The following is a 24,986-nucleotide window of genomic DNA, read 5'->3' on the forward strand; positions in this document are numbered from 1 at the left end:
TGGAGTTATGGTAGGTTCGCAACAACCGAGTGCGCAACTTCTCAGGCACAAAACATCTGCCGTTGGGTCTCCCAGAGGGAGCACCAGATTGAGCCGCCAAAATCTGCTCACCCAGGGGAGAGGTCAGGCTGGTGCGAATAGCGGCCAGGATCTGATTCGGAGGTATGACCGAAGTCGGAATCGACTCCTCCCCGGACAGCTCGGAGTACTGCCGTGATAAGGCATCCGCTCTGATGTTCTTGGAACCGGGTAGGTAGGAGACCACGTAATTAAAACGTGACAAGAACAGAGCCCATCTGGCCTGACGTGGTGTCAATCTCTTGGCCTCAGAGAGGTAGGTCAGATTCTTGTGGTCCGTCAGGATGAGAACCGGAACCACCGAGCCCTCGAGCAAGTGCCTCCATTCTTTAAGGGCCTGCACGATGGCCAATAACTCCCTGTCACCAATCTGATAGTTGCACTCCGCGGAAGACAGTTTCCGGGAGTAAAACCCACAAGGAAGCAGAGGACCCTCTGGTGTTCTACGCTGAGACAGAAGGGCGCCTACTCCCGTCTCAGACGCGTCCACCTCGAGGACAAAAGGCAACCCAGGGTTGGGATGCGACAGAATCGGAGCCGACACAAAGGCGGACTTTAGAGCCTCAAAAGCTCGGATGGCCTCGAGCGGCCAGACCTGGGGATTACTGCCCTTCCTGGTCAGATCCGTGAGAGGCTTGGCTAGCATGGAAAAGTCCCTGATGAACTTCCGATAATAATTGGCGAAGCCCAAAAAGCGCTGCAGGGCACGAAGACCACTGGGCTGGGGCCACTGTAAGACAGCCGAAACCTTCTCAGGATCCATGGAGAACCCCTCAGCGGAAATGATGTAACCTAAGAAGGTTACCTGGGATCGGTGAAATTCGCATTTCTCAAGCTTACCGAACAGCTTGTTCTCTCGTAACCGTTGCAACACTCGTCTGACATCCAGAATGTGGGCCTCCATGGATTCAGAATATACCAAGATGTCATCCAAATAGACCACCACACACTGCTGCAACAGGTCACGGAAAACATCGTTGATGAATTCCTGGAAGACTGCGGGCGCATTGCACAACCCAAAGGGCATAACCAAGGATTCATAATGACCGGTCCTGGTGTTAAACGCGGTCTTCCACTCATCGCCCGCCTTGATCCTTACCAGGTTATATGCCGCCCTCAGGTCGAGTTTGGTAAAGACCGTGGCCCCTTTGAGGCGATCGAACAGCTCGGAAATCAAGGGTATCGGGTAAGCGTTCTTGATCGTGATGCGATTGAGACCCCTGTAATCGATGCAAGGCCTCAACTCACCGCCCTTCTTTTTCACAAAGAAAAATCCAGCCCCTGCCGGGGACGAGGATTTGCGAATGTGTCCGCGTGAAAGCGCCTCCCTCACGTACTCCTCCATGGCCTCATTCTCCGCTACCGACAGTGGATAGACTTTGCCACGAGGAGGAACGGCACCAGATTGTAACTCTATGGCACAATCGTATGGGCGGTGCGGAGGTAGGGCAACCGCACGCACCTTATCGAATACATCCCGGTACTCCTCGTATTCAGGAGGCAACAGAGAGTCTGAGGAAGTACACAGCAACTTGACAGGCCCATGGATGCAACTAGCCCCACACTGCGGTGACCACGAGAGGATCTCGGCCGATCTCCAATCGAAAGTCGGATTATGCTTCTGGAGCCAGGGGTACCCCAAGACCACCGAGTAGTGTGGAGACGAAATAACCTGGAGACAGACCGACTCTCTGTGAACGGCACCAATGGCCATCCCCACTGGAAGGGTCTCCTGAGTCACGTGTGGCGGCAGAAGGGGTCTGCCGTCTATCGCCTCAAGAGCCAGTGGGGAACCTCGAGGCTGCAGAGGAATGGAATTGGCGGCAGCGAACACACTATCAATGAACAAACCACCAGCACCAGAGTCCACCAACGCCTGGGTCGTCACCGAGCCCCCGACCCAGGAGAGGACAACAGTAATCAGTGGTTTGTCAACACGGGAAACCGGGGACGAGGAGACTCCACCCAAGATCTGCCCCCGACAGGATCTCAGGTGCGAGCGTTTCCCGGACGGTTCGGGCATGCCAACCGAAAATGCCCACCGAGACCACAGTACATGCATCGGCCCTCGCGTCTCCGGAGTACCCTCTCCCCCTCGGACAGGCGAGCAAACCCCAGCTGCATGGGTTCACCCCCAGACAAGTCATCCCCAGGAGGCGTGGGAGGAGAGGGAGGCACGGGTGGGACAGCAAACGTAGGCGCCAATCTGTTAGAAGACCTCCGCAGGCTCTCCTTAAAGGAAGGTCTCTCCCTGAGTCTGGTGTCAATCAAAATCAGGAAAGAAATAAGAGACTCGAGCTCCACTGGTAGGTCCTTAGCTGCAATCTCATCCTTCAAGGCATCCGAGAGACCATGAGAGAAAGCAGCGACCAGAGCCTCATTATTCCAGCCCACCTCTGCTGCCAGGGTACGAAACTCAATGGCGTATTCAGCTACGGATCGTGAACCCTGTCTGATGGACATAAGGAGCTTCGCAGCAGAGGCAGCACGAGCCGGCACATCGAATACCTTCCGAAGAGAAGCAACAAAACCGGAAAACTCGGCAACCACCGGATTGTTGTTCTCCCATAAAGGGCTGGCCCACCTTTGATCTCTCAGTAGGAAAGGCATGTGGCAGCAACTCGAAATAAATGCCCACCTGGTTAAGGAAACCTCGGCACTGAGTTGGCTCTCCCCCAAAGCGCTGTGGAAGGGGGGCAGAACCGGTCATACCCCGAAACACCGCAGGCGCAGCAACAGGTGTCGGGGTAGACTCTGGCGCAACAACCGGAGCGGCAGTAGGAGCGGGCCCAGGAGCGACAACCGACCCATCGGCAACGGAAGCTAAATGAGCCGTGCGTTCAAGCAGGGTTTGCAACGCCACAACGAACCGACCCAACAGGTGATCCTGCTGATCAAGTCTGGCAACCAGCGTAGGTAGCGAGGATGGCCCTGTACCGTCAGAATTCATGGCTTGGTCCTAATGTCATGGAACCATGAACCAGACGTACAACAAGAGATAAGTGGAAAAGAAGGCTTTATTGAGAATCAAGCTGTAAGGCAAAAGTCCAAACGGATGGCTAAACCGAAGCAGGGTCTTGCAAAGCCAGAGGTCAGGAACCAGAAGGGTAGTCAGACGAAGCCTGGATCAGGAACCAGCAGGGTAGTCAGAAGAAGCCTGGATCAGGAACCAGCAGGGTAGTCAGACGAAGCCTGGATCAGGAACCAGCAGGGTAGTCAGACGAAGCCAGGATCAGGAACCAGAAGCAGCAGCAGTCTTAGAAGCATGTGAACACAGGAGGACCAAGCAAGGAACTGAAGCCACAGACCTCCTATATATATGAGCTAGGCATCCAGCTCCTCCCAGTGGGAAGGAGAAGCCGCAGGGTGGGAGGCTACAAGAAACCCAGAAACCAAGATGGCCGCCAGCACATGTCAAACGAAGGAGAACAGCAAGAAGGTAAGACCATGACAATTACATCCTGACACTGTATATGTCAGGACACAGAGCGGGGCCGGAAGAAGACCTGGGAAGGTGAGTACAACCAGTGCAGTGCTGTTATCACCTCCTTTGCCTCCCTCATGCTAATGACCGCTTCCACCGGTCATTAGAGTTTCACTATATGTTATGGCAGGGGGTCGGGGGCAACATGAATTTATCCCGGGGGCCCTATGCGGCTCGCAGACTGGAGGTTCCCCACCCTTGACTTACAGTTTTTTTTTGTTTTTTGTTTTTTTGTAAATGTGACTGACTACATAACACAGCAAATCTGATAAACATGTTCATTTTTTCCTAATTTGAAGTGTCAATTATGGGGCACATTTGTGAAAATTATCTAAAACTGTCTTTGTTGCCCCTGATCAACTACGCTAATTTTCAATATATTTTTAATGAAAGCTGCCTTTTAAAGGGACACTACCATCAACATTCTTAGCACATAACAGCCTATATGTGGAGATTCTGTATATATATTTTTTTACATAAAGCAAAATAGGTGGATGTTTCTCCAGAATATTTTTGAAGTCACTCTATGTACTATATTCTACTTCCTGTCCTGACTCTTTAACTTCCTTCTTTGTTTGGACTATCAGCACAGCAGACAGCCTCACTTGACTGTCTCACTCAGACCATTACCTGTGGCCAGAAAAGGAGAGGGATTATTGACTCAGTTAGAGCATCACACATGAGAGCTGGTACGCACGACCGGAAAACACATTCCTATCTGATGGTGGGTCTTTTGTACTGTGCTCACATGATGGTGTGAATACAGTACATTAGACCTCTGATTAGACAGTAACTGACTGTATCATTAAACACTATGATTTAGTCAGTTCGGATCAGAGGAGATATGGCTAACCGAGCACAGTCGTGTGAATCAGCCTTTACACTGATAAGCACAATGCTTCTCTGTGCGCATCTTTATCTAGGCTTTTCAAGAGAACAATAGAGCTGTAATACTGTCATATCCAATTCTACAATCTGTAATTTTACTATAATTTCACTTTTTTCAGATTGGAGTGCTGTCTTTCTCAGATTTTTATTATACTGAAGTGGTGGTCCTGAACAAGAAACTTTGTTGTCAAGTAAGTTGTTAGATACAGAGAGGGGACTCCTTCTGTCATCCAATCTATTCCCTGCCAAACAAACTTGAGATGTGCATCTTCCTATTACACCCTACCACAGCTGAAACCACTGCAATTCTGAAATATAGCCGTATTTTTACAACTGATCAAGCTTCTCATAGTAAAGTCCTCTAGTGGGATGAAAAAGAAAAGTACATTTAAAATGTAAAAAAAAAAAAAACATTAAAAGTTGGACATTTTATTCCCATTTCATAGGTAAACATATATAACATTACTTAAAAAAAATATAAACATAATTGTGGTTGCCACATCTGTAAATGTATCAACTTTTAAAATTATTTATATCCTGCATGGGGAACGCCAATCACAACAAATACGTTTTTGAAAAGTTTCATGGACCACAAAATGGTGCCAATAAGAATTAAAGTTTACACACAGCAAATAAAGTTGTGGGTGTCACAGTATACCAACACAAAGTAATATTTTTATTTTGTAAAAATGGTAAAAAATATATATATACTGTAAATTTGATTTCACCATGGAAAAAGTCAATGTCGTTTTTACCACACAGTGAACATCATAAAAACAAAAAAAAAGTTAACTGTCTCTGTATTGCGTTTTATTTTTTTCATTCCACTCCACAAATTATTTTAACTAAATACATTATGTAGTACATTAAATGGTGCCATAAGAAATACAATTCACCCTGCAAGATAACATGTTGATGGAAGAATAAAAAAATTGGCTCTTGGAAGGCAGATATGAAAAAAATAAAAAATAAATGGCTACCATGGGAAAGGATAAAATCAAATCTACCCCTAACATGTAGCATGCAACATAAATTTAAAGGCATATCCCTGATTTTGAAGAAGTTGTCCATGTTAAAAAAATATTTCCCCAGCAGTGGAAAATGTAATAAAATAACAAATGATACTTAGCACTTTTCTCCCCTGCTGCCAACCATGCACACCCCATGTCACCATAGCAGCCAATGACTGGCCTCAATGGTCACATGCCAAACGCCACTGAGGCCAGTGATTGGCTGCACAGTGATAATGTTTGTGTGGAATGTCGTCAGCACTATAGGACCAGATTGCAGCTCTGGAAGCGGTAAGGGAGAAAAGTATGACTTTTTGTTATTTTATTACATTTACTTTTGCTGGGAAAGTATTTATTTATCTTGGACTACCCCTTTAAGTATTTTTGGCATTTTTGCTCATCTCTGCTGTAACTCCCATATACTTAAATATGTGTGGAAAATGTAAACAAGGGTCACTGGACCACTGTTCTCCCAAGAAGTGAGGGCCTTAGAAAACCCTCACCTATCAGACATTTGTGGCATACCCGGCAGATATGGCGTGCTTGATGGGATTAGCCGTATTCTGAAAAGTTGTGGCTGTGGGTTTACACAGGGAAATTGTCATGCTGATTATCAGGAATGAGCGCTTATTCCCGATATGTCCATGTAAAGGTGATGCAGCTCACTCAATGAATGAGCAAAACACTCGTTCATTGGGTAAAATGACCACTTGTTTGGACACCTAAATCATCATTTCTGGGCAGCAGATTGTGCTGTGTAAACACAGATCTGCTGACCAGAAACAATTAATGTAAGTGAAGATAAGTGATTGAATTTGCCATCACTTTTCCCCACTTGTCCTCCACTGCTGAGCAGGCATTTATCGGAAAGGAACGGTTCCTTCCCGATAATTGCCTGCTCAGTTGGTGCGCGGAAATGCACCTTAGGAGTTTGGAGGTAGAGTTTTGCTTGTTTTTTAATTGGCTCAGAAGTTGTGCTGTACAACAGAATGGACACTGTTTGAAAGTTGGTACAAAGTAGAGATTTATAAAACACACTTCAGCCTATTGAGTAGCACATTCGTGTTCCAAGTTTTCAGTGAAATACAAGAGCTAAGCACTTTTAAAAGCACTAAAGATTCCTCATGCAATGTTCTCCTAAAAGTCATTTAATGAGCTTTTAATTATCCAGGATACAGATCATTAACTTCTGTTATATGTAAATGTAGAGATCACTCAATAAAACCTAATCCAAACAGATATCTGAAGTTAAAATGCAGCCAAGCTCTTAAATAGAAAGATTGAAAAGACAGATCTTGCTGAGTAAAAGAAACATCCCTTTGATTAATAATACAAGCCAGTTTGAATTAGAAAATTGTTATAAACTGTATGTAATTATTGTTGAAATGCAGCATTTTAATTATATACGGTAGCTATTGATAATGACATATATTGGTGACTTAGTGGTTGGTGATCAATCCTAGAGATTGAACTAAAACAGTGTTTTGCATACATCAACTATAACTCTGACAAGTCACTGTTAGCGTCACAGAGACCTCAGGTCAGTGTTGGTTTCACACAGTGCACTGGAACATGACATTATTAACTGTCAATTCACAGAAGAACTTTAACAAAATAACTATTTGTCTTATAGACAGGAAAAGGGTCACTACTACACCAGTCTAATTACTGAGAGCCCTTCCTCAGACCAGTACACCACAGTGGCCAACCTTCCTGGACATACTACAGGCAAACCTTCTGCTATGCACTAATACCAAGTCCTTTCCTGTCTGTTGTTTCATCAATCCCCTCTAAAGTCCAGCTGCAGCCTCCCCAGGGTTGAGTTAAACACCACCAAGCCAACCTTTGGCTCCCCTTCAAGCTGAAGTTCCAAAAAGTCTCCCCAGAAATGACTCCTCCCAAGGCTCATAGCACACTTGCAGCCTTGGCTACACTCTGCACATACCTTGCAGATTATCTCTCCCATGGCTAAAACTATCCTAGCCCTAATATAGCAAAAATTCCCACAGTCCACTCACTGTCTATTCTCTAGTGACATTCCAAAAGCCTTGTTAGGCACTACTACTACCTCTTGCCTATTGGTTCCCACCAGGTGACCCACTAGATCAGCATCTCTACAAGCTCGTTGTCACTTACTCCTGCCTTCTAGCCCCTGAGGCACCCATGGTGAACAAGCTGCTCTGGCCGCCTGTTCACTCAACAATGGCCAGGCCTAGGCCTAATAATTACAAAGACCAAACCATCTGCTCTAAGCCCTTGACACCTTTTTATCAGGTCCTCAGTGCTCCTTCTATTAGTGTTGCATGCAGCACCCTAATAATTACAAAGACCAAACCATCTGCGCTAAGCCCTTGACACCTTTTTATCAGGTCCTTAGTGCTCCTTCTATCAGTGTTGCGTGCAGCACCCTAGCATCCCATAACATACATCCACATCAGCCTCAGTCTCTTCCGGGCCTACGACCCTCCAGTTAGCTGACAGCTAAGAAATAGTCAATGTTACCATTGAATAATAGATGGATGGATGGATACGCAATGAAATACATCATAGTACAAATCCACATGTATACAAAATATAAATCTTATTGGAGCCAATAAAAACAATAAGGCCTGTATACAGATAGACTACGACATGGTCCCCAATAAGATACCCGCAATTTATAAAGATAACACTGCAAAAATACAATACAGAGAATCAAAATAGTAGAACAATATCCCCCATGACAGTAACCAATTAAACTCTAAGCATATACTGGAAATAATTATCCAACAGTATATTCTTTATTTAAAGACAGTTAAAAACTTCCACAGCCGCATGAGTGTGAAAAAACCTATGCATTTTTGATGCCTATGAATACATCTTTACTGATGGTAAAGAAGCGTTTATAGTCATCTGAAATGCATAGGTTTTTTGTTACACTCATTGCACTGTGGAAATTTTACACTATTCAGCTGTATTTGTCCAGGCAGGAAGTCAGCATTTATGGCGGAAACCCAGTGGATCCCATTATAGTCAGTGGGGATCTGGCGGTGTCCAGCTATGCCCATAGAAATGAATGGAACAGTGCCGCGCTTTTCTGATGAGCCGCTCCATCCATTTCAGCGGGGGCTCCACGGGGTACGACAGAAATGCTCACACAGTGAACCAAGGGTCACTTCTAGTGAATTCTGGCATGCAACAGTGTTCGTGAAAGCTTCTCTATCGGCAAGTATGTCTTATATCACTTCACATCTAAATAATATCTAATCTTTGCCCTGGCAATTCGCCAACCTCATTATCTTGTTTGCCGTTTGTAACAAAATGTTTGCCATGCTGCCATACACTGCCTTTTCTGGATTCTGTGGGAAGTTCTGTGGTTTCAGCCCTGCCTACTGTTAATTAAAATATATTTAAATGTTGAGCCCCTGCCCATTACTAATTAACGTATATTTAAATATTGCACATTTATGTGAATTTTATTTTTATGCGAGATTTCATGATATGTGCAAAATAAAGTTGAATTTATTAGAATTTTAATATATAGATTAGAAAATGGAGAGAAACACAGCAGTTCCAACTTTTTTATTTTTACACTTTTCTTTGAGACTGTACAGTATTATACAGGTGATAATGGTGGTATGGATACTAAGGATATCTATGCTATTATATACTGTTGATGTTTGTTAAATATTTGAAAATGTGTTTTTGGCCAGCTGTTTTATTGTTACTTTTTTTACCTGTAATGTAATGTTCTTGCTGAGTATATCTCTATATAGCTCTAAATTCCAGTACATTATGCCTATGAAGACTAATACTAAGTTAGAGATATGCTAGGGGGACATCTCCCCCATTATCCTGTGTAGGAGCAAACTACACAGAATGGGGAAAAATTCCAACTGAATGGCTGCATCCAGTAAAAAGCAATTGAAATGTATTATTAAAGGGAGTCTGTCACCAGCATATTAGACTGATCAAATAGCATTATATGTGCCACTGAGAACTAAAAAATGGTACCTTTGTTGTATCTAATGGAGTTTTCTTTCAGCCAAAAATGAACTTTTAAGATTCTGTAAATGCGCCCTCTCAAGTGCCTAGGGCGGCGTCTCAATCGTCCGAGCCCCAGGCAGCACCTCCTCAACGGCTCATAACCCCGTCCTCTGTGTGCCTCTGCCAGCCCGTTTACTCTCCTCCTCTCTCCTTTTCCACTGCGCCCGCTACGAATTTGACCGCGCAGCCGCAGTGGAAAAGGAGAGAGGAGGAGAGTAAGCGGGTGGGCAGAGGCACACGGAGGGCGGGGTTATGAGCCGTTGGGGAGGTCCGGTCTTGGGCTCGGATGATTGAGACGCCACCCTGGGCACTTGAGAGGGCGCATTTACAGAATCTTAAAAGTTGATTTTTGGCTGAAAGAAAACTCCATTAGATACAACAAAGGTACCATTTTTAAGTTCTCGGTGGCACATATAACGCTATTTGATCAGTCTAATATGCTCAAATGTGGTGACAGACTCCCTTTAACACTAATTATTCGTTTTTTGGAAAACGGCCTCTTTCACATGAGCAATACGGATTGTGTCAGGATCTGATCAGGAAAAAACTGATGGTTTTGCATGCCAATTCAATCAGTTTTGTCTGCGATTGCGTTGTGTTCTTCTAATCCGGATTGCATGCAGTTTTCACGCTCATGAAAAAACTGAAGAATAACAATCTACATCTCCCAGCAACCGTCAGTAAAAAACACATTGCACCCAGATGTCTTCCATTTTTCACTGAAGCCCCATTCACTTCTATGGAGCCAGAGCTGCATGAAAAACACACAATATAAAAAATGCTGTGATTTTTCATGAACATAGAGATGATGCATGAAAAATTACGTTCATGTGCACCGACCGATTATTTAATTTTATTTATTTTATGCACTTTTATATTGAAATTAATGGGTAAGGATTAAGTCCAGGTGCTGTGTGTTCATTACACGCTTCACATCTGAAAGGAAAACTCTTTAGTGTGAAAGAGGCCTTCATTCTTTTTTCCTTCCGAAGTAAATCAAATTCCAGCCTTATCTAATCACAGTGGCTTCATAAGCCAATAAATGGTGCCACAGACCTTTGCCCCTACAGTCTGGAAATAACTATGTAGTGCCTGAAATTCTAGAAGCTATCAAAGCTCAGCAAGCATCCAAGGCTATATCTGTATAAACAATCACTGCATAAAAAAAAAAAGCCTAAAACCAAATTATTCAATTAAAGCGCCAGTATATTTACCATGAGATATAGTTCTTGAGGACCTCTAGGAAAAAAAATGTTGGCTTCTGTAAATGTAACTTCCTGTAATTAAAAAGTATCTGTGGGAAACTGGAACTGGCCCTCAGAACACCATAAGTTGTTTTATGTGAACCTTCAGGGTACACTCAGATGGAAACGTCTTTGATGCGGTTTCCGCATCACATCTATGTTACATGCAGATTTACCTTAGGATTTGCTACAGATTCCATCTTTTACAAAGAGTAAAATCGACATATTGCTGCACATAGAGGCCAGTGTTGGAATGTAATATTTAAACATTTATTCATTGTCAATTTATACAAAACTTTCCATGAGGAATTACAGAGTAATGAACATTCTTAAGAAAATATGCTCTAAAATTGTTTTCTGGGGAAAGCAACTATTCACAAAACAATACTATAGCTTTAACTTACTTTGACTACTTGAATATTACCAAATGGAAACTCTATTTCTAAACACTGGACAGTCCTATAAATAGGGGATTGTAAAAGAAAATTTGATTGCTTCTGTGATTTTTTTTTAAGCTGGAGGAGCTTGTAGAAGTTGGCACTATACATTACTGTACAAATGTTTTATGCAGTTATAGAAAAATGCTGCAAAGTAAGAATGTTTCCAAAAATAGAACGGTTAATTGTCTAAACCCTTGTACAGCGCAGGGACCTGGTGGGAACAGGGGCTGAATTTGCCTGATCAGGGCAGGGGCCTGGCTGTCAGTAACTTCCAGCATCTGTAAAAACACTGATACTGGTGGTTTAAACCCTTAGAATCGGCGGTCAATTATGCTTTAGAGAGAGAGAGGACTCCCTCTCTCATCCCTTTTGCTCCCCAAGATGCAATCATGGGATACCGGTACTATAGTAGCCCGAGAACTTACAAAGTTCCAAAAACCTGTTCTCTTCATTAAGACTTTTGATATTGCAAATAGCAGAAATAAGAATAAAATATACATATAAGGTATTGCCACATCTGTAACAACCTGCTCTATAAAAAAAATTACATAATTTCCAAATACCCCTGAATCCCTATTACTATATGTCTTTGATTTCACCATTTCTGCATACCAAAATTCTCTCAAGTACCTCATTCAGGCAGAAAAGGCGCTTATACTGCAAAATTGGAAAGCTTCTACTCCACCTACCCTAGATGAGTGATTTGCTGAAGTGGCGCTCTATCAGAGGATGGAGGAGTTGATTATCCAAATCCCTCAGGAATCTGTTCATTTTTTCAAAAGCCTGGAGTCCTTGGGACTCCTTTCACAAATCTGGGGGCGTACTTGACCCTTCAGACATTACTTTTGCCTCCCACACCCCTCTCCCCCTTCCTCCTTTTCTATCTTTCTTTTTTCCCACTCCACTTTTTATCTTTCACAATATTCTTCAATCTAATAACTTAATGCAGTTTCAATTATTATTAACGTTTGACATTATCTTTATCTTTATGCCTTATTTCTGTTTATTGTATGAAGGTGCTCAAATTGATCATCCTGGACATAGGCATATCTTCGCGAAGCGCTATAATAATGTTTATTGTTATACAATAAAATTCTTGAATAAGAAAAACTATCACACTCTGACCATTGCCAGAAAAATTTAAGTTAAAAATATGTCTCTCAGAAAATGGATACACAAAAGCATGATTATTTTTTTTCTCCAAAAATGCTTTGTGTAAAAGTAGTGTGACACAGTGAAGGGTATGGTCTGGGAGGACAAGTATTTTCCTCCCAGTGTGTGCTGCTGGGCTGATTTGCAGCCAGGTGGGGTCAAATACCGGACTGGATTTTAAGTGGCGGTCCGGGTTTTGACAACATCTAGCTGTCCTTAAAAGACAGCTGGGCACAGCGGCAAAAGAGTCTCTGTTTTGGGATCTGAGGCATGGTGCCATGCTAAAAGGCTGAGAGTTGCACGCTGGGAAACAGGCCCCCTAAAGCCTGCTGTGGACCGCTAGGGATAAAACGGACAACAAGGTGATATTTTTGTTCTGTGGACTTTGCATTGTGTGAACTAACACCAAGACTGTACAGAGTAGTTTTACTTTTGCCTTATGTGTGAATAAACACTGAAGTTTTGCTTTACAATCTTGTTTTCGCCTCTGTACTGCGTCCGCTTACCCTGCCTACCAGAGCAAATCCCCACAGTAGCAAAACTTAAAAAAACAGCTATATAAAATTGGTATCTCTGTAATCGTGCTGGCCATCTTTTTTTCCTGCCAGCTGTAAAAATGGCAACTCATCCCCCCAAAAAAGCTCTCAAAGAGTTCCATAACGATAATTTAAAAAAAAAGTATAGTTTTCATAAAATGGCTGTTCTGATATCCAAGAGGCTGTTCAAAAGCAACATGGCACCCATAAATCAATCCATCAAAAGCCAAAAGGTGGTCTTCACTTCTGAACCCTGCAGCGTACCTCAATAAGAAGTTTACATCCACATTTATGGTATTTCTATACCTTATAGAATCTGCCTAACAATTAAGAGTATGGTGTGAAAGCATGTGTTATAGGGTGTGAAATTCCATATTTGTGGAAAACTTGCAATTTACATTTTGCTCAATCATTTCTGAAAAATACCTGTGGTGTCAAAATGCTCACTCCACCCCTTGTTAAATAACTTGAGGGTTGTAGTTTCCAAAATGGAGTAACTTTTGGGGGGCTTCCACAGTATGGGTACCTCAGGGTCTCTACAAATGTGATGTAGCACCTGAAAATCATTCTAGGAAAATCCAAGCTCTAAAAGCCAAATGGCGTTCCTTCCCTTCTGCCCGGCAGTGTGTTCAGTGACGTCAACTGCTCTGATGGGTGGGCTTTAGCGCTGCCCTAGCCGTTTTACTGTCTGGAGCCGCGGTAAAGCCCGCCCATCATTGCCGGTGACGTCACCGGGCTTCCTGGCAGCCCCATGGAGAGCCCGGGTACGTCACTGGAACTCCTAAAAATGCCTTTGCCCTGTGCAATTTAGCTCAGGGCAAAGGAGAGCATCGGAGCATGAACTGCTCCGATGCTCAAGTCAGGAGGGCTGCCAGGGTTAAAATGGAGGTATGTCCGGGTTCAACTCTGACTTTAACTATTGTGTGAGATTATGGTCTCAAAAGCAGATAAATTCTAATCTAGACAATAGCACATTTTTCCAATTTTTTCTATAAATTTGGGATTTTTTGGTAAATAAGGGTAAACCATACCAACTCAAATTTACCACTAACATCAAGTATATTGTGTAAAAAAACATTGCTTGGATAAATTTGCTAAATTTGGCTGGGTAATAAAGGTGATTGTATCCTGAATATATTGATTTTGCTTGATTATCCAATTAAATGCAGAAGAGCCATACAAACAGTAACCAGTAACATAGGGATGGCAAGGAGCTAAACCATATGCACACTTTCATAAATTGGATAGTTTCTCTCCACTTTGAGGGTGTTCCCAGTAGAGGCTGATGAAGAAAAATGTCTGAGATTATCCGAGTTATCCAACCTGCTTGTTTTTGTTTCAATTTCTGCTAGCAATCTACCTTCACAATTCCCAAAATTGTAGATCTGTTCTTTATCTCGGAAATTTTGTGGTATACAATAATGAAAACAAACATGAAAGGTTTCATAATACACTAAAAATTATTTTTTAAGTCAGCCTTGACTATGACTTCAAACACCTTAACCTAATAAAGACCACACACTATAAATCTATGGCAAGGGATGCTGGGCATTAAACCAGCACCATTGTAAGGGTACAGCCAAACTGTCAGGTTTCCTGATGCAGTTTTGGAAGCCAAAATCAGAAGTGGATTATAAAAGGAGAGAAAGTATAAAGGACAGATGTGACTTCTCTTCTTTTTCGAATTCACTCCTAGTTTTGGCTTCAAATAGTGCATCAGAAAACATGATCATGTGGCTGTGCCCTAAATGCACAGTGCATGTTTAACACTCTTTTAATCTAGCAGCAGCAGGACAAGTCCCATGCTGTCAGAGACAGCCAAGGACCCAGAGGAGAAGACAGAAGCAGTTTAGCACTGCTTTTGTCTTCTTTTTTCCAGTAAACACAGGAAGTAGCAATGAGGATTCCTTTATTGGACCTAGCGATTTTGTATAGCAGAGCTGCAGGGTCTTAGCAGACCCAAATCAGCTCTGCCCTTGACTAATGTCACCATAGGGGCTGTTTTCCTTGTAACTGAGGCTCCTTTGGATAACCAAATTACAGTGTAAAACCTCAAAATAAAGAAAGAAAAAAAAAGAGAATGCGTAAATGTTCCTTAAAGGTCTTTTATGACCTCTTTGAGGACATGTTATGTGCAAAAAATCAAAATGGAAAAAAATATCAAATGCAAATAAAAGAAAACAAAATGCCCATGCAAGCCAAAACTGTCACTGTAGCCTCCCCATTCAAGCAAGAATATTATTTATGTAAATGAATGACACAAATTAGGTAACCTCCTTTTAATAATTTATATGATTCCATTTGCAATTTTAACCACTTAATTACGAGTGTAATTACCTCCTTTAATTACCATACTAATTTTTACTTTTTTTGCAATAAGCCTATTTAACAGCAAATAACTAATTTCTGAACCAGCCTACATGAATTTAAAATCATTTTTACCAGGGCAGAACCTTTTGTGCCATTAGATGATAGATACAATATTTGTTTAAAAAATATACGGTATATTGAAAGAAAAACTAAAAAATTATGAAAAAAATATTTTACTTATGAATTTATTTTTTGTTCGAAAATAACTCATGACAAAACATTTCTAAAACCATAACGGTACGTTTGAACTGTGAAAATGGATACTGCTTGTGTAATTTATCTACTGGCAGGGCTCACCGCAAGACCTTAAATGACTTGAGCGCGCATTATGGATTTTGGAGGTGTAACTGGGAGCCGGCGACTTGCTCTCTCCCTGCAGCGCCGCTGGCATCCCATTCGTGAGGAGGAGCAAGGATGCGTCCGGCCTCCTCGTCTCCATCGTAACAAGGGGGTGGAGAGGACACCTCTTCAGCGTGGCCGGCGTCCTTCGTCCCCTAGACAACAAGCAGGGGGGAAACTGAGCGCCAATGTCAATGAGTCGGCGCTCAGGTGTACTGATGTGCTGGACATGGGTCACATGACGCTGGCCATTTGTCCTTGGCTGAATTTTAATCAAGTGAACTCGTCTACTGGTATGTCTCTCTTCTTTTGTAATCTTGGATTTCATCCACTATTTAGCTCATTCTCACCGTCTTCCTCTCAGATTCCTGAAGCTGATGTAGTAGTTAAAGAACTTTGCACAGTCTAGGCCCAGGTTCGAACCTGAAAAAAGCCCAGGAGGTTCAAAAGGTTAATGCTGACAAAAGGTGCTCTAGAGGGGTGGATTTTGAGTTGGGAGACAAGGTGTGGTTATCCACCAAGAATTTGTGTCTTAAGATACCTTTGGGTAAATTTGCAACTCGATTTATTGGCCCTTATGAGATTATTGTCATAATTAACCCTGTGTCTTTTAAGTTACTGTTACCTGACTCCTTTAGCATTCATAATGTTTTTCACAAAGCTTTACTCAAAAAGTATGTGTCGCCTGTGTCTCCTGCACAGGAATCTCCGCCGCCAGTAGAGGTTGCCAGTTAACTAGAATACGAGGTTTCTAGAATCCTTGATGTGAAGAAAGTTTGTAATTCTTTGCATTATCTAGTTCACTGAAAGGTTTTTGGTCTGGAAGAGAGGTCTTGGGTACCAGCGAGTAAAATGCATGCTACGAGGTTGGTGAGGAGATACCATTTAGCCCACCTGGAAAAACCTACTCCAGTGATTATGGGTCCCGTGGCCCCTCATGAAAAGGGGGGTACTGTAACGGGGAGCCGGTGACGCTCTCTCTTCCTGTAGCGCATCCCATTCGTGAGGAGGAACGAGTACGCGGCCGGCGTCCTCGTCTCCATGGTAACAAGGGGGTAATGAGGACCCAGCCGCGCACGCCTCTTCAGTGTGGCCGGCATCTTTTGTTCCCTAGACAACGAGCAGGGGGGAACTGAGCGCCGATGTCAATGAGTCAACGCTCAGGTGTATTGATGTGCTGGACATGGGTCACGTGAATCTGGCCACGTCACGTGACCCATCAATTAGGCCCATTTAAACAGGTTTACCACCCCTTTTAGGGAAATTTGGACATTTTGCCTTTTTTTTGTTAGTAAAAATGAATTGTTGTCACAGAGGGAAGGGAAGAGTGCAGCCCTGGACTCCAACCGCACCTCTGTTCCTTCCTACTTGCATGACCTGTCCTATCTGACGGCGTACAACTTGGTGGCGGTCCCTAGCTAAATACGTGTAGGGGCCTAAAAGCAAAGGAAAACCGTGAACAGTGTAAGGGAAGCAAAAGTAAAAAAACAGGAGGTCATGCAGTACACAGGGAAAAACACAATAGCAGGGTCACAAACAAATACGAGGTTGGAAGCCAAAAGGCTAGGTCAAATACAAATGGAGGTAGCGAGGTCAAGGTCACAAAGACGAGGTCAAAACAAACAAGGTCTGAATATGTAAAGAAGGCTGGTTAGGGTAACTAGACCAATCACAGGCAACCTGTGTTTAGCAGGCTGCCTGTTTCTAATAGCCCTGACTGGTGAGTCACATGACGTGGCCAGCATCACGTGACTCACGTTACACAGCCAAGCACCAATTCTTCATTATCTGCGCTCGGCTCCCCTGCTGCTTGTAGTCTAGGGGAACGCCAGCCGTGCTGAGGAGGCGTGCGCGGTCGGGTCCTCCCTGGTCCCCATGGAGACACCTCTATCTGAAACCACATTCTCAGGAATTCCATGTAACCGTATAACATGATCAACAAACAGAGAAGCTACAGTCTTGGCATTGGGCAGTTTTGACAGAGGGATGAAATGCACCATTTTACTAAATCTGTCCACAACTACCCATATCACCGACTTACCCCCAGACACCTGTAGGTCGGTGATAAAGTCCATGGAGATATGGGACCATGGTCTACTAGGGATGGCCAGTGGTCGTAACTCCCCCACCGGACGAGACCTAGGAGTCTTGGACCTGGCACAAACCTCACATGAAGACACATGAGTGGACATCTCTAGACAAAGTAGGCCACCAATAAAATCTGGAGACAAGTTCCTTGGTGGCATTAATACCCGGAAGTCCACTAAACACAGAATTATGGCACTCACCCAACAGTCTGAGACATAAATGACCCAGGACAAATAACTTATCTTTTGGAGATTGTACCGAGCCTAAGTGTTGCCCCGCAGTTATTTCGGTCATCAGATCAGAGGAGACCGAAGCCACAATGACACCTGCCGGTAATATTGGTTCTGGTGGAGTATCGGGAATTGAAAAGCACAAAAACTGCAGGATAAGGCGTCTGCTTTGATATTTTTACTTCCTGGCCTGAAAGTAATACAGAAAACGTGTAAAGAATAACGCCCACCTAGCCTGTCTGGGATTCAAACACTTAGCAGACTCCAAAAACATCAAAGTCTTATGATCAGCAAGTACAGTGACCTGATGGTGAGCCCCCTACAAAAAATTGCGCCATTCCTCAAAGGCCCATTTAATAGCAAGTAACTCTCAGTTCCCAATATCATAATTTCTCTCAGTAGGAGACAATTTACAAGAGAAGAACGCACAGGGCCTAAGATTAGTGAGAGTTGCTGTCCCCTGGGAGAGTTCTGCTCCTACCCTTTCCTCGGAGGCATCGACCTCAACTATAAAAGGCCTCTTTTGGTCTGGTTGGACCAATATAGGGGCATTCACAAAACACCTCTTGAGTGCTTCAAAAGCTTTAATGGCTTCCGGTGACCAATTCAGTAAATCTGCCCCTTCCTAGTTAGGTCGTTGAGAGGCTTAGCAATAACAGATTTTTTTTTTTATACATTTTCGATAATAATTTGAGAAACCCAAAAAACGTTGTAATGCTTTAAGGGAGGAAGGTCTCACCCATTCTAGAACAAACTGCACCTTTCCCGGATCCATCTTAAAGGATTGGGGTGTGAGAATGTATCTCAAGAATAAAATTTATTATACCCCAAACATTCACTTTTTCTGTTTAGTGAATAATTGACCTTCAGTACCTGCCTCATTCGGCTAATGTGAGAATCCTAGTCAGGTGAATAATTTTGCAATAAACTGTCTGAAAAGATCATTAACAAAATTTTGTAAAACTGCGGTGGCATTGCTTAACCCAAATGGCATCACAAAATATTTATAATGGCCCTCAGGGGTATTAAAACCTGTTTTTCACTCACCCCCCTCCTTAATTTGAATGAGATTATAGGCTCCCCTGAGATTGAGTTTAGTGAACCACTGAGCTCCAAGAACCTGATTGAACAGGTCCGGAAACAACTGCAAAGAATACTGTTTTTTACAGTAATTTTGTTTAACTCTCTGTAGTAAATACACGGTCTCAACCCCCCATCTTTTTTCTCAACAAAGAAAAATCCTGCCCCCATAGGAGAGACTGATGGTCTAATATGACCTTTTAGTATAATTTTCCTCAAATAATCCCTCATAGCCTTTCGTTCAGGACCGGACAAATTATAAATACGACCCCTAGGGTACTTGGATCTCGAAACCAACTCGATGGCACAATCATAAGGTCTATGAGGGGGAAGGAATTCAGCATCAGACATCAAAAAAACATCGACAAAGTCACTGATGTATGGGGGACTTCCGACCCCCAGTAGTGATTCCAGCCTGAATAACGGGTAAACAGCATGAATCACACTTAGGTCCCCATTTTTCTAATTCACCCGTGGACCAGTTGATGACTGGGTTATGATTCTGGAGCCAAGGCATGCCCAAAACTACCTCCATGGGTAAATTTTTTCATATAAAAAAAGAAAAATTTTCAGTATGACAAACCCCCATGGTCAAGGTTATCTCCGGAGTACAAAACTCCACAGTACCGCCCACCAAAGGAGTAGAATCAATAGCAATAATGTGGATAGAGTCAGAAAGATATAATATGGGTATCCTCCATGGAAATAACAAAATTATGGTCAATAAAATTAGAGGCGGACCCTGAAATGGCTACTGGTAATAATAATTTCCTTTTAACCACTTCTGGGAGTAACTTATCTTTCTGGGCGTTCGTTCCCGGTGATCTCCTGGCGGGAGGAACATTAGGGTATAGTCGTAGCCAGTGATCAGACTCTCCGCAATTTGTGGAATGGCAGGGACAGCCTTTAATATAACTGCCTATTCTTGTCCACAAAGTGCGGACAAGAATAGGACATGTTATATTGTTTTTGCAGGGCCACGGAACGGAGTAAAGGATGCGGACAGCACACAGAGTGCTGTCCACATCTTTTGCAGCCCCATTGAAGTAAATGGGTCCGCATCCGAGCCACCAAAACTGCGGCTCGGATGCGGACCAAAACAACGGCCGCGTGCATGAGGCCTTAGGCTGTGTGTATACTACTAGTGTTTGAACTCTTGATTCTGCACTTTATAGTACCTTCCTAAAAACACTTTTTGAACTTGCACTTTATTATATTTATCCTGCTGTTTGGTCACCACCATTGTGTTGGTGTTTTTAACTGTTTTTAATTTATTTGTGTAGGCCAATCATGTCTGTAATACATGTGATACTATAATCATGCTGGATGTGTGAAAAGCTTATTTACTGTTGAACCACAAATACTTCTATTGTTGTTCTATTCTATGGTGTATATGGGTTGATTATGAATGGGGATATAGGTTTGGTGTTTATTTTTCATATTTGCCATGTGGCCTTGTAAAAACACACATTTACACAAGCTCATATACTTTTGCTGTTTGCAACGATACCCTGTATGCATTTTCTATAACTTGTTTGGGCTCACCGCAAGATGACCGGAGCTCATTATAGATTGAGCCTCCCCCATCCCATCTAAGGTATTCATAACATTTAGACAGTTTAAGATTTTGGCTTTTCTAGGAAAATTTAAGGGAATTATTTGGAGAAAATGTAAAGAAATTGTCAACATTTATGAAATAAAATATCTACATGCGTCTATAAATCACACACAAAAAAAATGCTATATTATTACTGAAAGTAATATTGTTCTTTTTTATGAAAAAATAGAAAATATGTGTGTTCACACAAAAAGATATATGCGGATTGTATGAAAAAGACCGTTACACACTAATAATACTAAAGATTATTTTATATATATATATATATATATATATATAAAAATCCAGAAAAAGGACGGCACTCCGGTCAGATGAAGGTGAGGTTATTCTTTATTCAACCATACGGTGCAACGTTTCGGTTCCAACACTGAGCCTTTCTCAAGCAAATGTACAAATCAAGTGACGGCAAATATATAGGTGAGTTAATCAAAGTGCAGATCATGTGATCACGCCACACCCAGGGGGCGTGTTAAAAAAGTGACAATTACAATAACATAGGATACAAAGGTATAAGTGCAGGATAGGGCAAATGAAATAAATTACATATATCTAGTATTTACATACCTAACTGTAAGACATCGATCAGGCATATATATTAAACATATGCATGCTAAGGTGGGAGGGGCGGACCCATCGATCAGGTACATAGGCAAGTAAACAATCGATGGATGCGTCCAGTGAATATAAAAACATACCGAGGGAGGAGCAGAGGGACGATCCAGAGGACACATATTGGCGGTGAGGGATATATATACAGTACAGACCAAAAGTTTGGACACACCTTCTCATTCAAAGAGTTTTCTTTATTTTCATGACTATGAAAATTGTAGATTCACACTGAAGGCATCAAAACTATGAATTAACACATGTGGAATTATATACATAACAAAAAAGTGTGAAACAGCTGAAAATATGTCATATTCTAGGTTCTTCAAAGTAGCCACCTTTTGCTTTGATTACTGCTTTGCACACTCTTGGCCTTCTCTTGATGAGCTTCAAGAGGTAGTCACCTGTAATGGTCTTCCAACAGTCTTGAAGGAGTTCCCAGAGATGCTTAGCACTTCTTGGCCCTTTTGCCTTCACTCTGTGGTCCAGCTCACCGCAAACCATCTCGATTGGGTTCAGGTCCGGTGACTGTGGAGGCCAGGTCATCTGGCGCAGCACCCCATCACTCTCCTTCATGGTCAAATAGCCCTTACACAGCCTGGAGGTGTGTTTGGGGTCATTGTCCTGTTGAAAAATAAATGGTGGTCCAACTAAACACAAACCGGATGGAATAGCAAGATGCTGAGGTTCAATTCTTGTTAAGAATGCTTCAGGGTGTCCTAGAAAGTCCAGCAAGCACCAGGATCGTCTCCTAAAGAGGATTCAACTGCGGGATCGGAGTGCCACCAGTGCAGAGCTTGCTCAGGAATGGCAGCAGGCAGGTGTGAGCGCATCTGCACGCACAGTGAGGCGAAGACTTTTGGAAGATGGCCTGGTGTCAAGAAGGGCAGCAAAGAAGCCACTTCTCTCCCAAAAAAACATCAGGGACAGATCTTCTGCAGAAAATATGGTGACTGGAATCTGGAAAAAGGCTTGTCCGGAGAAGAAAAGGTGAGCGCTACCATCAGTCCTGTGTCATGTCAACAGTAAAGCATCCTGAGACCATTCATGTGTGGGGTTGCTTCTCATCCAAGGGAGTGGGCTCACTCACAATTTTGCCCAAAAACACAGCCATGAATAAAGAATGGTACCAAAACACCCTCCAACAGCAACTTCTTCCAACAATCCAACAACAGTTGGTGAAGAACAATGCATTTTCCAGCACGATGGAGCACCATGCCATAAGGCAAAAGTGAAAACTAAGTGGCTCGGGGACCAAAACGTTTACATTTTGGGTCCATGGCCTGGAAACTCCCCAGATCTTAATCCCATTGAGAACTTGTGGTCAATCCTCAAGAGGCGGGTGGACAAACAAAAACCCACTAATTCTGACAAGCTCCAAGAAGTGATTATGAAAGAATGGGTTGCTATCAGTCAGGAATTGGCCCAGAAGTTGATTGAGAGCATGCCCAGTCGAATTGCAGAGGTCCTGAAAAAGAAGGGCCAACACTGCAAATACTGACTCTTTGCATAAATGTCATGTAATTGTCGATAAAAGCCTTTGAAACGTGCATGTACCGTATATACCGGCGTATAAGATTTTTGAGCCCTAGAAAATATTTTCTAGAGTGGGGGGTCGTCTTATACGCCGGGATCACCGTCTTCATTGTGATCTCGCTCCCTGCTCCTGCCTCTAGGCGGATGTGACGCACAGGAGGGCGGGTCTGTTGTCACGGGGACCTTCCGACGTGTCCCCAGCTGGCGCTCCCACTGTAAGATTCGCCTCTGATCTGATCATCAGGACGATTCAATGTCATTGGCAGTGAAGGAGTACTTACTATTATCAGTTCCTGTGCAGCATCGCTTACATTGAATTTATTCCAGATATCAATGTACTATCGCAGTGTGATCTATCTTAGACATTCTGGCAGCCAGCCTGGCCGCCTCCTCATTCATATTTTTGGGACATTGATGATACTCTAGCAAAATTTTAGATCTGTATTTACATATTTATGATCCCATATGTGGTTAACCTACACATGTGGGAGGATGTATAGGACATTATGAGCACACAGGACTCGCAAATTCCTGGATGGATATGTCAGTATTTATGAATAAAAGCTGTTATATATCATTGGTATAGCTATCATTAATACGGCTGTGATGTCCTGGGATTCGCTGCCCATGACATTGAATCGCCCTGATGATCAGATCAGAGGTGAATCTGACAGCGGGAGCGCCGGCCGGGAACGCGTCGTAAGATCCCCATGACAACAGGCCCGCCCCCCTGTGCGTCACGTCCACCTAGAGGCAGGAGCAGGGAGTGAGATCACAATGAAGACTGTAATCCCGGATCCGCCCCTGCCCGCCCAGTCATGTTGACGTACATAGGAAGGGGAGGTCTTATGCCTTTAAAAGGAAGGTAATTTAGCTACTATGTTGCCACTGCCTTAGGCCTCTTTCACATGGCGTGTGCGGCCTGTTGCTGTATTGTGGGCCGCAATACACGAACGCCGTCCGTGGGGCAGCCGCAGCGGATTGCGGATCCATTCCTTGAATGGGTTCGCGATCCGGCCGTTCCGCAAAAAGATAGAACATGTCCTATCTTTTTGCGGAACGGAAGTACTGGACGAAATCCCACGGAAGCACTCCGTAGTGCTTCCGTAGGGTTCTGTTCCGTGGTTCCGTTCCGCACCATTCCGGATTTGCGGACCCATTCAAATGAATGGATCCGCATCCGTGATGCGGAATGCCCACGGAACGGCACCCGTGTATTGCGGATCTGCAAATGCGTTCCCCAATACGGCAACGGGCTGCACACGTTAGTGTGAAAGAGGCCTTGTTCTAATGCTGAGACTAGACACATCACTTCCTGAGGAGTCCTATATGATGGGCAAAACGCGTAGAAGCAATCTAGCAGAAGAATCCCAGCAAGAAATACTTTAGCAAAGAGAAAGTGAGGATTGTTATTTAGACCAGGCCCGAGGTATCCTCAGGCTGGGGGGTCGCTCTTTTCAGGGTGAGTGCTCCGACATAAGCCATGCTAGGTTTCCCTAACCTGAGACTAGGGACTGATAGGGAAAGCAGCTATAGGCTGGAATAAATCATGAAAGCCGCCAGTTATATTGACCCCCGCCTGAAGCAAAAGGAGGAGACCTGGCTATGCAACCCCATTTAGTATTTTTAGTTATTACCTTACCCAATTAATTTTCAAATTGACCTAAATAAAAGTTATATTTTATCTTTTGATAAGGCACACTCAGTTTATACTAAATAGTACATTTATATTGCTATCGAGACTCCTCAGCTAATGCCAAGTGTAATTTGTTTGCAGTCAATAAAGATTTTTATTTTATTTTTAATGATCCATAACACTAGTTCCAGTTGGCTCCAATATATAATTGTCCGTCCCTTGAATTTGAATACCGCAGGGATGGTGGTGGGATGCAGGGATGGCAGTGGTACCCAGGGATGGTGGTGGGATTCAGGGATGGCAGAGGTACCCAGGGTTGGTGGTGGGATGCAGTAATGTACTGCTGTGTGTTGAAAAAGGGGTAGTCTTATACGGCGAGTATATCCCAAACTCTATATTTTCAGTGTAAAAGTTGGGGGTCGTCTTATACGCCCAGTCGTCTTATACGCTGGCATATACGGTAATTATATTTTACTACATCACAGAAACAACTGAAACAAAGATCTAAAAGCAGTTTAGCAGCAAACTTTGTGAAAACTAATATTTGTGTCATTCTCAAAACTTTTGGCCACAACTGTACATATGTATATTTTACATACACAAAGTCTGCTATAATATTGCTAAA

The 24,986-nt window shown here is 43.2% G+C and overlaps 1 long non-coding RNA gene across 6 annotated transcripts in view; it reads left to right on the plus strand.

Moving 5' to 3' along the window:
• LOC122934283 overlaps window positions 1-24,986 on the plus strand; it is an 898,769-nt gene that overhangs the window by 568,067 nt on the left and 305,716 nt on the right. For all 6 annotated transcript variants that reach the window (XR_006388647.1, XR_006388648.1, XR_006388650.1 and 3 more), the window contains one exon: window positions 4,570-4,641. This is a non-coding gene — a long non-coding RNA (uncharacterized LOC122934283). The remainder of the gene's footprint in view (window positions 1-4,569; window positions 4,642-24,986) is intronic.

Source organism: Bufo gargarizans, chromosome 4 (assembly GCF_014858855.1).
Source record: "Bufo gargarizans isolate SCDJY-AF-19 chromosome 4, ASM1485885v1, whole genome shotgun sequence".
Taxonomy (NCBI): Eukaryota; Metazoa; Chordata; class Amphibia; order Anura; family Bufonidae; genus Bufo; species Bufo gargarizans.